This window comes from Brachycentrus maculatus, unplaced genomic scaffold (genome assembly GCF_059751285.1).
Source record: "Brachycentrus maculatus isolate JH-2025_06_01 unplaced genomic scaffold, ASM5975128v1 h1tg000543l, whole genome shotgun sequence".
Classification (NCBI taxonomy): Eukaryota; Metazoa; Arthropoda; class Insecta; order Trichoptera; family Brachycentridae; genus Brachycentrus; species Brachycentrus maculatus.
The window spans coordinates 462414-482098 of NW_028281287.1; the positions used below are offsets into that span (position 1 = coordinate 462414).

At 30.7% G+C, this 19685-nt stretch overlaps 1 protein-coding gene across 1 annotated transcript in view; it reads left to right on the plus strand.

The window, feature by feature from the left end:
* The first annotated feature begins 14850 nt into the window (after window positions 1-14850).
* Window positions 14851-19685, plus strand: part of Gyc88E (Guanylyl cyclase at 88E) — a 152830-nt gene continuing 147995 nt past the window's right edge. Inside the window, exon 1 of the mRNA XM_088273079.1 lies at window positions 14851-15020. The gene's annotated coding sequence lies outside the window, so the exon portion shown is untranslated. The remainder of the gene's footprint in view (window positions 15021-19685) is intronic.

Below are 19685 nucleotides of genomic sequence, written 5' to 3' on the forward strand. Positions count from 1 at the left end.
CCAATATTACCAATGGATTGCTTCAATGGTTTTTGATAAATTCTTGTCCATTCTGAATGGAAATTCTTCACGTTCCGTCATGCAAGTATAACTGGATGTTAATCTCATTATTTCTACTCCAAAAACCGCGACGCCTCCATTACGGTCCATTTCCTTCTACTTTACATCTCCATTCGTGACACATTTACTGAAACAGAATTAACCACTTAAAGCTGCGCGTTTCCAATAAAAACCTTTTAATAGTAAATTGAGAAGGCTTATTCATACTCGATATGTTAATTTTTCTATAAATATTTTTCACAAAAAACACGCTTAGAGTGTCAGAAATGAAGACTCTAAAAAGCATATCAGGCAAGAGTCTTCGAGATAGAATAAGAAACGCCAGAATCAGGGAAATATGCGAGATCGAAGATGTCGTTAGGTGGGGAAGGCAACGAAGGAGACAATGGTATGCGCATGTGAGGAGAATGGAACCATTCAGACTCACTCACATCGCAATGTACGGCCAACACCATAGTAGACGACTCCCGGGCAGACGATCAAAGAGATGGGTCGATAGCTGGGAATCGACATGTCAGAAGGCTACACGAAACAAGACCGATCAAGTTAAGACAGCAGCATGCACCTCGGCGGTTGGAGCGCTACGTGCAGCGCAGTCAAAGGATAACTGGAGAAGATTCATTGCTTCCACAAGGGTCACAACCCTCAGTAATGAGGAGTAAGACGAAAGAAAGAGAGAGAGAGAGAAAGAGAGAGAGAGAAAGAGAGAGAGAGAGAGAGAGAGAGAGAGAGAGAGAGAGAAATGAAATTGAACGCCTTAAAAATCAATTTGGACGTTTAACAACTCAAAGATGAAAGCATAGTGAACGCTGTTGAAATGCGCTCCCTCAGACGAATGTGTGGAAAATCATTGTATGACAGAATTAAAAACGAAGATATAAGAATAGTGAAGCCTTACATTCCTTCACTTCAACAGTGAAGGAATGTAAGGCTGAACGAGGAATAATTGAAAAGATTAGGAAGAGTTATTTGCGGTGGTGTGGACATGTGGAGCGAATGGATAACGAGAGAATGACTAAGAAAATATATGTGGCGAATGTGAGAGGGAAAACAGAACGAGAACGACCGAAAAAGTCTTGGCACGATCAGATCAATCAGAATCTAAAATCTGGCGGTGTCAAAAGTCTGCGCAATCGGAGGGCATGTATGACTAGATGTATGGATGTGAAGGAGGCGAGGAGTGTATGTCAGGACAGAAGAGTGTGGCGTTCCATCCTCTCTGCCTACCCCTGCGGAGAAACGGCGTGATGCTAGTAGTAGTAGTACAAATCAAGTTGGACGTTTAATAAATAAAGCTGGACGTTTTACAAAACCAATTCGACATTAAATTGTATTTTATAAAATTTAAAAAAATATATTGAAATTAGTGCTCAAGATTCAAAGTAGTATTGAAAATCGTGTCCCAAAATGTACAATGGAAATTACTCGTTGGGAATATTATATATGTGACTAATTTATGTAATCTGTTTAAATAAATAAATAAATAAATAACCACCGCAGAGCCAAACACACACCTTAATTGTTACCAGCGATATTAAATAAGTTTTTAATAACTTGGCTGATAAGATAGAAAGTATTTATAATTTTATCTTCAATTGACAACACCCGTTATCGTAACTAAGCTTAATTTTTTATTGCCCGTGTATCGTTATATTTTTGAGAATGGCGATAAAACATTTCGATTTTGCGAAAAATAGTAATTGAAGGATTATTTTTAAAATTTGATTATGTATCGAAAAGTCTCTACTATGTTTTATCATTAGATACCACCCCTTGTATGCTACCATAATCTAGTTTCATCATCGCATTACTTAGTAAATGACGCTACACCCATGTGCCAAAAACCCCATAAACTGAAATCTCAAAAATGGTACGGAATGTATCGAAATATGTGTCACAATAGACTTAAAGAATTCGTATTTGCCAATTAAAATAAGGAAAAAAATATAGTAACGTTTATGAGAAATATTCTTAATATGTAGGTAATAAAATAAATATATCATCCGCCTCCGTAGTGTTATGGTCAGCACGCTCGGCTACCTTACTGGAGGTCCCGGGTTCGATTTCCAGGGGGGATCAAATAAATGTAAGTGATTTTTTCACTCGAATATTTATCCAATATTACCCTGTACTAGTACCTACTGAAGCGGAGGGCTGATCACCTTGCCTTCATGCAATTAACGATCAAAATAACCCCGGGTCGCTTCGATGCAGTGCCCTATGCACCATTGGATGCGGATAAGGGTTAAAAGATTTTTTTATTTTTTATTTAAATGAGAGGTCAAAAAAGAAAATCCAAAATTCTGTTTATACTACAAATGCAACGATGGTTTGCAGAAATTCTCAGTAAGAATTTTCATGCTATTTTCAGCTCATTCACTCCAGTTCTCACCGGAAAAATCCAGTGGAGCAAGATGCCAGTATATCAGGAATATAAAACTACGTACCGCGTACCTACTTTACGTAACTAATGACATTTTCCCCGACATCTGGCAACTTCCTGTAATGAAAGTCCTTTCTTCGGAGGCGACCTGTCAACAGGAAATCGGCCATTTTGACTCCCAACCGAGTTTTATTGAGGAAAACCAAGAAATTGCACACAAAAGTGAATGGAAATACTTCTGCAGGAATATTGAGGAATTCTTATTCTTTAATTTTTATTTTTTTGACATCTCAACATAGATGAAGAAGAATATGGTAGTCTGGGCATTTACAGGGCTTACGACCGTCACAGGCCGGTTTAAGTGATCAATTTACAATCGTGTAACATTCATCAATTCTACCCATGTTTGACAACCACACTACTCAATTCTCGGGACTCCTAGATATATTTTGTGTCGGGTTGTGGTCCCGTGGTTAGTGTCGCATACTCAGAGTTTCTCGGTTCAAACCCACTCTACCAAAATTTGATACCTATTTCTAATAATGAGCCGCTTAGGCTCATAGAAATAGTACGAAATTGAAATATTTATGTCAATAATAAAAACAAAATATTTCGGTTTCTTTAAAAAAAATGTTCAAACTCGTGACACAGTTCATGTGAATTCACTACCCACATCTATGTTGGAATAGGTACAGCTTTTATTAATCAAATACTGTTTATATTTGTATTTGTATGGTCCGAATATTGAATTAAATTCACATACTTTAAAATGTAACATCATTAATAAAATCATGTTTTAGGCGAGGCCTCAAAACATGATTTAATCTTTTTTCTTATTATTTTGACCAGTTACTTTATTTACATTTATTCAATATATATTTCTTAGTATTTTTTGACATGTCATCAAAGATGAAGAAGAATATGGAAGTCTGGGCATTTACGGGGCTGACGACCGTCATAGGCTGGTTTAAGTGATCACTTTACACACGTGTAACAATTCTACCCATTATTGACAACCACACTACTCAAATTCTTGGAAATTCTATATAAGTTGTATATGAACCAATTTAGAAACCTTGTTCTTGAATCACTAGAACTTCACTAGAGACATCTATTGGTGAGATGTAAAGAAGCTTTTTACTAAGCAGAAACTCTTATATGTTTCTCATGTGTGTGATTATAATCCAGGATTCGGAACTCACATACTAATATAAGAGTTAGTTTTCTGCTTAGTAAAAAGCTTCTTTTCATCTCACCAATAGATGTATCTAGTGAAGTTCTAGTGATTCAAGAACAAGGTTTCTAAATTGGTTCAAATATATAGAACTTCCAAGAATTTGAGTAGTGTGGTTGTCAATAATGGGTAGAATTGGTGAATGTTACACGTGTGTAAAGTGATCACTTAAACCAGCCTAAGACTGTCGTCAGCCCCGTAAATGCCCAGACTTCCATATTCTTCTTCATCTTTGATGAGATGTCAAAAAATAATATGAAAATAACTCCTGTAATTGGAGATAATCCAGATTTTGTGAACAAGTATTTGGACACACTCAAAATGTTGTATATTTCTTAGGGTGGGAATATTGATAAAGTTATTAAGGCGAGCGCTGGGAACGCAGTGAATGGTGCACTAAATAAGTTATAGCAAATAAAAGCCTAATAGTACACTATGGATTCCTGTCCTATTGCAGTACGCTATGGAGTCCTGGTAACAACCCCAATACGCGGAAGTGAAACAATCTCGGTATAAATAACTCCGAAGTGGAACAAATCCAGAATTTATAAACAAAAATTTGGACACACTCATTGTGTTGGGCTGTGGCCCCGTGGTTAGTGTCACGCACTCTTGAGTCAGAGTTTCTGGGTTCGAACCCACTCAAGTTGATACTTATTTTTAATAATGAGCCGCTTAGGTTCACAGAAATGGTGTGAAATTGAGGTATAAGTTTTGTTCTCTCATTTATTGGCGGAACTGCATTTAATATAATAAACTAACAACTATGTAGTTTTTTCCACATAAATTTTATTCGACCAGCAACCGGGTCTCGTCGTAACCGACTGGTGACCAGTCTGATGATGTCGGCTACGACGAAACTCGGTTGCTGGTCAAATAAAATTCATGTGGAAAAAATAACATGGTTGTTATTTTATTATTTAAAATTAAATGTTATATACACAACAAGACAGGGGTTGAAAACCATATAAAATCATAGTTTTGTCTTAGGTGTAAGGCTAGACAGAATTGATGATTTTGTCTAGCCTCACACTAGTCAGATGATGTCAGTAACGACGAAACCCTGTTTAAATTTTTTATTTGTATTTATTAAATTAAATATTTCCCTTTTTACAAAAACGAAGAAAGAAAGAAAAATAATATTGTGAATTCCTTTTTAATGATGGGATCAAAAGTTGTTTTTACGGAAGTGATTTTAGTACCTCTTGCTGATATATAAGCCTATAATAATAAAACGTATTTTATACTGCAGTCCAAATAACTCGAATGTTATTGATTCATCTCGTTTTATGAAGATGAAAACTAAATATAATAAAACACCCATCGCATGCTTTGCGATCATCTTCTTTTAAATCATTAAGGGATGAAGAAACTTATAAAAAAGAGGAATATTTTGCTCACTCCTTTCAAGAACGTCATAAATCAAAAAACTTGATTTTTCTGGAAAAGGTTTTTAAAGTTTAAAAATATGGTACAATGTATTAAAAATAAATATCAAGCCACATATTTAACTTTTTACTGTGCAACAGATCTTTTTAGGTAAAATCTGAATGTTTTTTTATCCATTTGAAAAATATTTAGTATATTTAAAAAAATGATTAAACAATACCTTTTCTTCAATATGCAAATCAAGACTTTCTGCCCTGTAGCGGGTAAATATTAAGTTAAAAATATGCTGGTTTTGCTAGGATAAAGTACATTTTCTGGGCATTCCAAAAAAATGCACAACTGAAAATTGTCGATTTTTGATTTATTACGTTCTTGAAAGGAGTGAGCGATTTGTGTTTTTATTATTTTCAAAAACACTTCAATTTCATGCTATTTCTGTGAAAATTCTCATTATGAAAAATAGGTATCAAATTTTGGTAGAGTGTGTTGACTCCACTGACTCAAGAGTCCGCAATACTAACCACGGGACCACAACCCGACACACTTTTAATAATTTCTAAGTTGACAAACCCAGATTTGTGAACAAATATTGTTTGCCAAGGCAGAATGGTGTGGCGTTGTCTTTTCTGCCTACCCTTACAGAGAAGGGACGTGGTGGTTGGTTAATAAATACAGCTTTCTGTACCTGCGGCGCAACCTTGTATAAAAAGATAGGTATCATTGTAAAATTTGGTTTATAAAATAAATAAAAAATATATCAAAAAAAATATTGTTTTCTTTTATAAAATAAAACCGGAACTTGCTTTTGACCACTTTTATTAATATTTCACAGTTTTAGATTTAGTACATGCCTATCCCTGAAGATGACAAGATTTTTGTCGAAACCACTTGGATAAAAGTGCAGAAAATAAAATAAAAGAAGTTTTTTAAAAAATCATGTTTTATATTATTTTGATAAATAAAAAGACTTTGTTTTTTGATGCACTCACAATGTCTTTTTATTTCTCAAAATAATACATCAATATGATTAACATTTTGAGTGTGTCCAAATACTTGTTCACAAAATCTGGATTATCTCCAATTACAGGAGTTATTTTCATATTATTTTTAACATCTCATCAAAGATGAAGAAGAATATGGAAGTCTCATTTATGTATTAATTTTAAATCAAACACAGATTTGTTGAGTCTACTAAGTTGTATTTTATTAACAAAAAACACATAAAAAATTATATTGTGACAATTGTTTCGCCTTGTTAGGGCATTATCAAACGAATGTGAAGATCAAATGGACTTCGGTCCTTATGTAGCTATACAATTCTATGTGACAGTTTTAACATGTGCAGTAATAATTTATGGGAGACAACAGTCGCTAATGGGGGATGTAGGTATGTACCCTTATATTTGTTTTCTGGGAAGGGAAGAATTTATTGGCCATATTTTAGAGATTTTAATACAATTGTTGGTAATATTATTTTTAAGAAATTTTATATGTAGATGTAATTATTAATATTACCAACAATTGTATTAAAATCTCTAAAATATGGCCAATAAATTCTTCCCTTCCCAGAAAACAAATATAAGGGTACATACCTACATCCCCCATTAGCGACTGTTGTCTCCCATAAATTATTACTGCACATGTTAAAACTGTCACATAGAATTGTATAGCTACATAAGGACCGTAGTCCATTTGATCTTCACATTCGTTTGATAATGCCCTAACAAGGCGAAACAATTGTCACAATATAATTTTTTATGTGTTTTTTGTTAATAAAATACAACTTAGTAGACTCAACAAATCTGTGTTTGATTTAAAATTAATACATAAATTAAAATGGAGTTCTACAAATTAAACGCCAAGTCAATAAATAAATGGAAGTCTCACCAAATAGATGTCTCTAGTGAAGTTATAGTGATTCAAGAGCAAGTTTCTAAATTGGTTCATATATATAGAACTTCCAAGAATTTGAGTAGTATGGTTGTCAATAATGGGTAGAATTGGTGAATGTTACACGTGTGTAAAGTGATCACTTAAACCAGCCTATGACAGCCAGACTTCCATATTCTTCTTTATCTTTGATGAGATGTTAAAAATAATATGAATATGATCCACAAAGTTAATGCTTTCAATATTCAAAACAATCTAGTTTTACTTTATAAAGTTTTATACAATTTGCCACAAAGTATCTGCGAAAAACAAACACAAAAAAAATATTTGTTTTATTCCACTCGTAAAACGCGTCAATAAATTATAAGTACGCACTTACATACGAATACCAATTATGAGTAGCAGTTACCAAATTAGCATTTATCATCTTTATATTCCTATTACCTTTTTTTATGATAATTTAACATACATTTTCATATCTACCAATAACTCCACATTTTCCTGGTTCCAACTCTAATGTATGTGAATCAGTGAATCATGGAGTTGGCAAAAGAAGGATGAAAGTAGAGTGAATGTGACAAAACGATGTATGATAGATGTTCGAATAGTGAAACAAGGAAGGAATGCGAAGCTGAGATAAGCACTATCGATAAAATGAAGAAAGGTGTGTTAAGACGGTTTGGGCATGTAGAACGAATGAGTGAGGAAAGAACGGTAAAACAAATTTATGAGGCGAATGTAATTGGAAAAAGAAGCAGAGGAAGACCGAGACCAAATACTTGAAAATGGTCAGGTTAGGAGTCTTAATAATCTGCGGGTATGTATGAGGAGATGCATGAACGTGGAAGAGGCAAAGAATGTTTGCAAAGACAGAGTGGTGTGGCGTTCTATTCTCACTGCCTACCCCTGCAGAGAAGCGGCGTAATGGTTAGTAAGTTACTTGATTAGTTTTATGTTAAGATTACTTTTCCAAAAATCCTGCATTGACCTTAGTGTGCTTACTTTTTTTCTCAATTTCTTGAATTCAATGTGAGTTTTGGAATTAAAATAACAAAGGACAAATGGCTTAAAATAATGTAAAGATCGAGTTAATGTGAGTGTTTTTATACTTTCGACATGTTTCTTTTCTATGAAGTTCGATCTCGAATACTACCAGTTGAATCGTGTGCATGTATTCATTTATTTTTATTGAACTGTCAAAAATATAATTGAATTATTTTAATAAATTAAGGGATGGGTGTTTATATACCTACGTAAATATATCGCTCACTCCTTTCAACAACGTCATATATCAAAAATCGTCAATTTTCAGTTGTGCATGTTTTCGGAATGCCTAGGAAATGTACTATATCCCAGCAAAAGCGGCATATTTTTAACTTAATATTTACCCGGTACATGGCAGAAAGTGTTGTTTTTGCATTTTGAAGAAAAGATGTTGTTTGTTTTTTTTTTTAAATATACTAAATAATTTTCAAATGTAGAAAAAACATTTAGGTTTTACCCAAAAAGATCTGTTGCACGGTAAAAAGTTCAATAAGTGGCTTGATATTTATTTTTAATACATTTCATTTTAATTTTAAACTTTAAATCTCCTGAAAAATCAAGTTTTTTTTATATTTGACGTTGTTGAAAGGAGTGACTGATATGTGTTTTCAAATTTAATTTATACTTTTAAAAAAATCTTCAGTTAGCTTATATAACATTTAATACAAACTTTTATTTACACTTAATTTACATAATATGTATATTTACATTTTCTTACAGTAAACAAAACATTTATATTTAAATTCTTTCAGACTCTTTTCATTCTTCATACATTCAGGCATCTCATAATTAATTTTCAAACCCTTACACACTAAACAATTTTGCGACTCTGTTTTTTTCAAAAATGGTAGTCTTATTTTATCGTTATTTCTAGTGCTATGTTCATGAAAAATTTTGTTTCAAATTATTATTCTTAAAATATTTGGTAATTTTTCGTTAATTTTTTTATAAAATAATGAAAATTAGAAAAGCATAAAAAAATCATAAAGGCTAACCTCATTTTGGCGTATGTGCTAATAAACAGTATCTTCAGAGACGAAATCACGCGAAAAACGGTTTAGGTATTTGAGAATTTTGATATTTTAATTTAAAAAAAAAATAGTTCTGGTAATGGTCTTTGTAAACATTTCAAACATTCAATTAAACTTTATTCATTCATTTAACTATATAGATTACTTGAAAGAAGAACAATATGGATTTTGTGACACGTATTAAAAAAATCCATTTTAGTGTATATTTTGATATATGCGGTTGCAACACGGTATAGAAAAAACCAAGCCCCAAGAAGGTTTTTGGCGATAATTTAAAAAAAAACTTACCAAAGCTTTCGAATATTAATTACCAAGTGTGATATATATTACGAACTATGGATACGTTTTACTCTCTGCTGTGCGTCATGGGAGCTTCTCGTGTCGTCACTGGCTACGTGGACTTGGTGTCCAGATTACCTATCGAGATTGCTTCAATCATATTCAGGTATGTATCACTGGATCTTATCAAAGATTACTTTGGTCTTACTTTCTTATCATGGTTATTTTTAGTTTGTTTTATCTTGTCTAATTGATGTTGTTTTTATTGTTACAGGAAATTAGATGACAAGTCTCTGTCCGCTGCTTCTAAAGTAGATCCCGTCTGGGCTGACGTCATAAGGGGAGACAAAGCTCTGAGGAGCAGGCTGCGCAGGTACAAGCGCGTTTCCAAGCGGTGTGACCCCCTCAACCTGCGCAGGTTCCGCACTGTTGTAGATGGAAACCCACCGAAGGAAGTCTCGACTGGCAGACCGACCAAGCAGTCCAGCTCCCGCTTTGGCTTTACTGCTGGAAACACTTTCAACTTCTCCAAGAACCTTGATTCTACCAGTCGACCTTTGAAACGGTGCAGGCTGGATAATACTCTTGCTAATGGTTTTAAGAAACCAAAACTGATGCGGTTTTAAATATTATGAACAAAACATGCAGATTTTATACGCACAATAAATTTCACTTTTGTAAGAAGATAACTTTATTTTCTTTTTATATATTACTGAAATACTGCGAAAAAAACGCACTATTTTCAAATTTTAGACTCACATTAAAAAAAGTTTATTATAATACTGGTTATATCGCAATAAGAATGGAATGCTATATTTGAATCAATAATAAAACATAATTGTCCTGTATTATTTATGAATTGATTAAAATGGACTATTTTCAATATTCGATAAATATATTATTCCTTTTCGCAATGCCATTATGAACTTATGGTGAAGTAAATTTTTGACTAACGTTTAAAGAAAGATATTGTCTTTAAATTTGCAATGTTTATATCATTACAAAAATGTAATATTTGAGTATTGATTAAATATGGAATATTTTCCATGTTTCTACGTTTTATTAACCTATGATCGCTTGATGTTCGTAAAATTTACGACAAACATCCCATCTATGGGGAGCACCAAGGCAACACATGCAAAGAGTGTAGTGACCACTGGCTTTTATCGTAATTTTTACCAATATTTTATTTTCGTATTTTATATCAAGTTCCGAAAAAATGCACCACAAATATTAAAAATGTTTATGATTAGGTGTACGCTTTTTTTAACCGTCGTACGTTTTAGTCCGTTATTAAGATACAAATTAAATAAATCTTTAAATTTAAAAAGATTAAAAAAAGGCACTCTTGCGTTTGGACTGGGAAAACGTGGATATCGGTTTCCTTATATTGCTGAATCTAGGGCGGAATGAGAATGGGATGTAAATTTATAACCGACTGAAAACAATTTCCTTTCTTACAGTATCCTGAATAATCTACCCGTTACAATAATCCTTGCTCTATTTACAACGAAAGCCGAGTAAAATATATTATTATATCTGTATAGGTACTTTATCTGCTTGTCTCTCATATAATTCCATACAACTTCTTCGTCGTTGTTTTAATTCCACTTAAAAATGTACGAATTGATTGTTATTAATTACTTGAACTTTGAACTTTCCCTCATTAGATTAAAATTTAATTGGGATAAATATGTTAGTGTATACATAGGTTTTTTTTTAATAAAGGTACACGTTTTAAAAATGTGTTAACTAGCAAAATTTATTTGAAATTTTAAACCTTTATACTTGAAAGCAATATTTTTTTATTTCCAGAAATAAAAATACTTTGTGTTCTGATCCACTCACATTTTTATTAACCAACTAGTTTCGGCAACAACCTGTTGCCCTCTTCAGGGTTACATTTCTTACATTATTTAGTAATAAATGTAACCCTGAAGAGAGCAACAGGTTGTTGCCGAAAGTAGTTAGTTAATAAAAATGTGAGTGGATCAGAACACAAAGTATTTTTATTTCTCGAAATAATATATCAATATGATCCACAAAGTTAATGCTTTCAATATTCAAAACAGAATACTTTTTATAAGTGTAATACGAGTATTTGAAAGTCTAAGACATCTGTTAGGTTTATTGCAAATTCGTTTTTTCATTAATTTATTTATCATTATTCTTAACCTTGACTAAAGTTTGCGGGCCTCAAAAGTTCATGTATAATATACATGATATAAAATACAATAAAAATATATGAACACAACAAAAACAGCGAAAATAAATTACAGTATACTAAAAGTAAAATGAATTAATATTAAAGATATGAAACATATACAAACATACACAGACGTAACTTCTAACTCTAATTCCCACCAAATAGTGCATAGGGCACTGCGTCCCATCGACGCAGAATTACATGATCGATAATCACTCAAAGGCAAGGTGATCAGTCCTGCTTTTCAGGTATAAGACAAGGGTAATAGTAAATAAATATTATAGTGAAATATATATATTTTTTCAACCCCCCTGGGAAGCAAACCCGGACCTCCAGTATGGTGGCCAAATACGATTGACTAATACACTACGGAGGCTAATACGCTGTGTGTTTATATATCGCTCACTCCTTTCAAAAACGTCATAAATCAAAAAACTTGATTTCTCAGGAGAACGTTTTTAAAGTTTAAAAATATAATAAAATGTATTAAAAATAAAGATCAAGCCACATATTGAACTTTTTACGGTGCAAAAGATCTTTTTAGGTAAAACCTAAAGGTTTTTCTTCCATTTGAAAAATATTTATTATATTTAAAATAATTATTTAACAATAACTTTTCTTCAAAATGCAAAAACAACACTTTCTGCCCTGTAGCGGATAAATACTAAGTTAAAAATATGCGTCTTTTGCTGGGATATAGTAAATTTTCTGGGCATTCCGAAAACATGCACAACTGAAAATTGACGATTTTTGATTAATGACGTTCTTGAAAGGAGTGAGCGATATATGTACAATATACTGAAATTATAATATATGTAACAGAACTCATTTAACAAAGAAATTACATTTATAAAAACTTAATTAGACGTTTCAAGAAACGCAGGCGTTTCAGGAAACATTTTATTATATCTATCGTTAAAACCCTAATTGTCTATCTTTTCATTCTTCCTTGGTTTTCTTTATCTCTTTCTCTCAAAGCCTTATTGTTCTTCCCTTACCTTCTTTACTTGCATAAATTTATTGTTTATTCAATATTTAATGTTGTAATTCTTATTATACACAATACAAATAAGCATATCATTCTCCCTTTATCTTTATGACTTCGGTAAATACCGTAATGCGAAAAAATCTCAGTTACAAATGCACTCTCGAAACAAAAGGAAAATTTAATACAAGCATTATTTTGTATAGAATTTTGCCATTTTTTTCATTTCAGTTACAACATTTTGTCCAAAAGTATTTGGATACACTCAAACACACTCAACAGTAACAACATTTTGAGTGTGTCCAAAAATTCAGATTTGTAAACAAGTATTTGGACACACTCAAAATGTTGTAAATAAATTAACTGGTCAAATTATAAGCTTAAATAATGAAAATGAAAATTATATTTTCTGGCGTTTCTCATGTATGTGATTATAATCCAGGATTCGGACCTTACATACTAAAAAAAGAGTTTCTGCTCAATAAAAAGCTTCTTTTCATCTCACCAATATATGTATCTGGTGAAGTTCTAGTGATTCAAGAACAACGTTTCGAAATTGGTTCATATATATAGAGCTCCCAAGAATTTGAGTAGTATGGTTGTTAATAATGGGTAGAATTGGTGAATGTTACATGTGTGTAAAGTGATCACTTAAACCAGTCTATGACGGTCGTCAGTCCCGCAAATGCCCAGACTTCCATATTCTTCTTCATCTTTGATGAGATGTCAAAAAATAATATATTTCAGTTATTATTTTCAGTTTGCCTCGTTTTACTGGGCTAGTATTTGATAAGTAAAAAACCAAAATGTATTGCATGCAAAATTGAATTTTTCTAAAAGCTAAAATAAAATTTGTTTTAAATTTGAAGGGTTAATAACTTTTTAATTTATCATGTCATATGCACAATCATATTTAACCAGCGCTTTAAAGATATTATGGGCCGTTAAGAAAATGTACTTTTTTATATAGGGGATTTAAAACTCTACATATATTTTGCTTCGCATCTTTTTACTCACTGTTCAAAATTTACCCACCAACATTTAATGCCCTTTATTTGACGTCATGTTGAGATCCTGGAGTTAAGCTACTGAATGGATGACACATTCCTAATCTGTGAGTCGGTACCTTTATTTTAATTTTAAATTATTGATTTTTGCATTAAAATGCGTTTCGGTATATTTGTCACGATGAAAGCATTTTCGAAGCGAATCATTTTGAGTTCCTTTGATTAAGAAATGGTTAAACTCCGAAAGAATAGGTGATAATGTTATTTATTATTAAAAGAAATCTTTTACCTTAAAAATCCAACTAAAAAATAATTTTACCAAGAGATTGAGATACGAGTTTAACATAATACATAGATATATCAAAGATTTTAACAAAATATTTTTAGAATAATGTTATATATAAAATTAAAAATAAAAATTGCATTTTTTTGTTCATTTTCATAGTGCTAAGCTAAAAAATAACCTTGAAGTATAATTTATATTTGAAGCAATAACTTTGTGATTTTCCATTTTAAAACTTAAATCAGATTTTTTATATATTGTTTGACGTTGTTGAAAGGAGTGAGCGATATGATAATTTATTTAGGAATGTAATTTATATTTGAAGCACTAACATTGTAATTCTCTATAGCTTATTTATAATGTCTACCGGTTTCGAAGCTAACAGCTTCTTTATCAAGACTGTAATATAAGACTGTAATATAACACAAGACAGTACTATAAATCAGTATTAATCAGACTTGATAAAGAAGCGGTTAGCTTCGAAACCGGTAGACATTGTAATTAAGTTAAAATAAAATATTTGTAGTGATTTAAAAACAAAGTAACAGTTTAGTTATAACTTTGAAGTGTTTAACAAATTTTAATTTTGACCAAGTAAAATGGTTTTTTAACTCTTGATTTTGAGAGCCTCTGGAATCCACCCCTCTCTCAGCATTCCTAGGAGCGAGATAGAAACAGTGAGAGCGTGCGATGCAGGATGGACATTTCATCTGTTCGCTCGGGTTTTTCATTTTCGGCCTTTCAGTCACTGACAGTTCGCCGCGGGAAACGCTCCTTTGTCCCTGGTTCGCGCCAAAAGCTCTGTCAAACGTCACCAAGTCCCGTCGCAGTTCCATTTTCAAAATTATATTTTTTAATCATAGCTGTCGCGTGAATTTTGAACCTAGCCAGTCACAGTACTTACTTACTGCACGAAAAATATTTTTTTAATTAAATATTCACGCGTTTCTTTCAAAGCGGTATTACAACTTGTAAAATAAGCTTTTGTTGTTGTTTTTAATATTATAAGAACGTGTTTTGATATTTTTCAATACAGTTTTGCTATAATTGCGCGTTAAAATAAGTGTTTTTGTTAAGTAATGATTTTATAATAAAATTTAAATTTCAATCGCTACTATAATCGTAAGTACAGGTAAATAAAAATATATTTAAAACAAGTTTTATCACAGTGAACATGTTTGGAGAAGATTTTTGAAGATTTTTTTTTTGAAAAGCGGTAAATCAAAAAGGTATGTAATGTTTAAATATATTTTCAGATATGAATTTACATTTTATATAAAAAATTGTACACTTAAATTATTTTTAATATATCTTTCATACATTAATGTAGGAATTCGTATGAATTCCTTGTGGCTCATTTTCTCAATTTACACATGCTCATAAGAGTACGAGTATGCTATCCGGGGTCCCCAAGATGTTTATATTATTCTCTTATTTTTCTCAATTTTCTTTCAATTTATTAGAAATATACTTACTTCTTGCACGAGCGTCATGTGTATTTCATCAAATACAATATATATAATTCATGATCAAGCTAACACTGCATCGATTCGATGAAGTGCCCTATGCACTGCTAAAATGCGGAGAGGTGTCAAAGAAAAAAGTATACTAAAGTAAACAAGTAAGATTAATTTAATAATAATTTTTATAAAATAAAGTTATATCGCCGGAAGTCATTTAGGGATTTTTTAATGATATTTATTTTACCATAAGTCCTTTACTAATGATTGGTATATTTATAAAATAATATGACAAAAATACACGTGAAATAGGATTTCCGTCGGTCAAATTTAAATATGTTACTGGATATAATTATGTTTTCAATTCAATTTATTTTAAGCACTGCTATTTTATGCTATGTTTTTATTTGTATTACCTATTTTACTCTATTTTATAAAATGAATATACCATATGAGTCTTAGAGGCTTGTACACTTTACCTCATGGTTTGGAATAAAAATTAATAATAAAATTAAAAGCTATAATTTTTATATTAAAATGTAAAACACATCGCGAGTTTTTAATTTCATCGTATTGTGAAATGATGTGTCTATTTCAAAACACAAATTCATGCGTTCATTGCACTGAAATATTTACGTAATATTTTATACTAAGCATTCGTAAAAATATATTAAATATTAGTATAAATTTAAGTATTTTTGGTTAAATATTAAAATTTATATCAATATTCAAATGTAAACAGAAAAAAAGCTGTCCCTTATTTTATATTACATGAGAATTTTATTTCAAAAAAATTTATATTTGTTTGAATTTTTATAGTGTGGCGACACGTTATTACACAATATGGTGAAATTAAAAAATTATTAGTTTTAAAATTTTTTTACACAGGTGTCCCAGATGTAGATTTACTTACAAAAACTTCACACTTAACTTATTTAAGAAAAAAATAAAACATGATTATCGAATTTTATTACGTTACTGGTATTTCTTTGTGAAACTACGTTTTATATATGAAAAAAATAACTTAATGATTTTTACACATATATTTTATTTGACCGTTGACCGGTTTTCATCGTCACCAACATCATCAGACTGGCGATGGCGGGAGGACTAGACAAAATTTTATATTTTAAACACAACAGGGCAGGGGGAGAAAATCGTGATTACCGACAAATTTCACCTCATAAATTTGTTTTACTATACTTTCTTCACTCATTCGATTCACTTACCCAAACCATCTTTACACCATTATTTCATAATTTCATCGATAATGCTTATCTTTGCATTGCATTATTTTCTTATATCACCTTTCGAACATTTAGCATAAATAGTTTTGACGCACATTCGTCACTTAATTAAATATGTTTTACACTTTTTGTCTTGCACATAAAAATATAAATTTATTTACAACATTTTGAGTGTGTCCAAATACTTGTTCACAAAATCTGGATTATCTCCGATTACAGGAGTTATTTTCATATTATTTTTTGACATCTCATCAAAGATGAATAAGAATATGGAAGTCTGGATATTTACGGGGCTGACGACTGTTATAGGCTGGTATAAGTGATTACTTTACACACGTGTAACGTTTGATTGAATAATAATGTTTCGAAATTGGTTCATATATAAACAACTTCCAAGAGTTGGAGTAGTCTGGTTGTCAATAATGGGTAGAATTGGTGAATGTTACACGTGTGTAAAGTGATAATTTGAAACCAGCCTATGACGGTCGTCAGCCCCGTAAATGCCCAGACTTCCATATTCTTTTTCATTCATTTACCTAATATTAAATTCTTTTTTTGTTTTTCTATTCTTTCTTCACTCATTCTATTTACATGCCCAAATCATCTCAATACACCTTTCTTAATTTCATTTATTTATTTATGAAATAAAGACCTGATATAATTAATAAAGGTATTATTACGGTATTGAAGTTAAAAAGCCCTTCATTTCAAAGTTAAAAACAACGTATTTGAACAGCGTGTTTGATGTAGGATGATATGTATACATTGTATATACATAATTGAAATGTGATATCGATGTATGGCTAATCGCTCAGTAACAAGTGACAAGGTGACACGACCAATTATTGTCAATTTTAGTCATCACGGGAGTTCAAATTATTGATACATATTAAATGAGAGATAATTTACGCTGAAAAGTGCTTTTTGTATGATATGCTGAATTTATTTAAGTATTGTTTTACAACATTTTGAGTGTGTCCAAATACTTGTTCACAAAATCTGGATTATCTCCAATTACAGGAGTTATTTTCATATTATATAAGAGTTTCTGCTTAATAAAAAGCTTCTTTACATCTTACCAATAGATGTCTCTAGTGAAGTTCTAGTGATTCATGAACAAGGTTTGTAAATTGGTTCATATATATAGAACTTCCAAGAATTTGAGTAGTGTGGTTGTCAATAATGGGTAGAATTGGTGAATGTTACACGTGTGTAAAGTGATCACTTAAACCAGCCTATGACGGTCGTAAGCCCCGTAAATGCCCAGACTTCCATATTCTTCTTCAACTTTGATGAGATGTCAAAAAATAAGTATTGTTTTACTGTTAACCATGAAAATATTTTTGTATTTAATTTATCAAAAACATTTTGAGTGTGTTCAAATACCCGTTTACAGATCAGGCTTTTCTCCAATTTGGAGTTATTATTTGGAAGTCCAGACTTCAATATTCTTCTTCATATATGTTGAGATGTCAAAAAAATGATTGAAATATCATTCCTGATTGGAAATAATCCAGATTTGTGTACAGTATTTGGACACACTCAAAATGTCGTAAAACATGCATATTTTTGGATTCCATATTTTGGCAAGATGGTTTAATTAAAATGTTTTATTAATTGATTCGGCAGTCACTTTGTGGTAAAAATCTATCCATTTTTAATGAATGTTTTACTTTGTTAATGAAAAAAAATGATGCGGAATGCATCGAAACACGTGTCACAGTAGGTTTTAAGAAATAGTGCTATTTACTAAGTAAAACACAAATTAAAATGTTTTAGCTCACTCCTGTCAAGTACGCCCAGATGGAGTTAGAAGCTTCAAAGTTTAAGCCGACGAACAGCTCAGCTTTAAAGGGTGTCTACTAAGGAAATTTGCAATGTTGGAAATTTTGAACGTTGGAAATTTGCATCACAAAATGCAAGGTTAATCTAGCACAGAAGGACGTATATCCTGGCTTAAACACTTGAGAGGGTGGTTCAACTGTAGCACTAAATCGCTGTTCAAAAAAGCTCAGACAAAACATGAAATGTCGTGATGATTTTCAACCGTGGGATGATACAACATGTAAAGTATAATGAAATAATGTTTAAATATACGATTTTTTGACATATCGTTCACTCCTTTCAACAACGTCATATTTAAAAAAAAACTTGATTTTTCAGGAGATCGTTTTTAAAGTTTGAAAATATAATACAATTTATTAAAAATAAATATCAAGCTACATATTGAACTTTTTACTGTGCAACAGATCTTTTTAGGTAAAACCTGAATGTTTTTTTCTCATTTGAAAAATATGCTGTATATTTAAAAAAATACTTAAACAATGCATTTTCTTCAAAACGCAAAAACAACACTTCTGCCCTGTAGCGGGTAAATATTAAGTTAAAAATATGGCGTTTTCTGTGACATAGTACATTTTCTGGGCATTCCGAAAACATGTACAACTGAAAAATTACGATTTTTGATTTATGACGTTCTTGAAAGGAGCGAGCGATATGTTTTAAATAAAATTAACATGAAAAAAAATATATAATTCATAAACCTATGAATAAAATGATTATTGGATGATTTTCATAAAATGATCTTACGTGTAGAAGAATATGGATGCCTAGGTATTGTTCACAGATCTAGATTATCTCCAATTCTTATCTTGATAATTGTCAACCTATATATATATATATATATATATATATATATATATATATATATATATATATATATATATATATATATATATATATATATATATATATATATATATATATATATATATATATATATATATATATATATATATATATATATATATATATATATATATATATATATATATATATATATATATATATATATATATATATATATATATATATATATATATATATATATATATATATATATATATATATATATATATATATATATATATATATATATATATATAGATCTTACGTGTAGAAGAATATGGATGCCTAGGTATTGTTCACAGATCTAGATTATCTCCAATTCTTATCTTGATAATTGTCAACCTATATATATATATATATATATATATATATATATATATATATATATATATATATATATATATATTTATATATATATATATATATATATATATATATATATATATATATATATATATATATATATATATATATATATATATATATATATATATATATA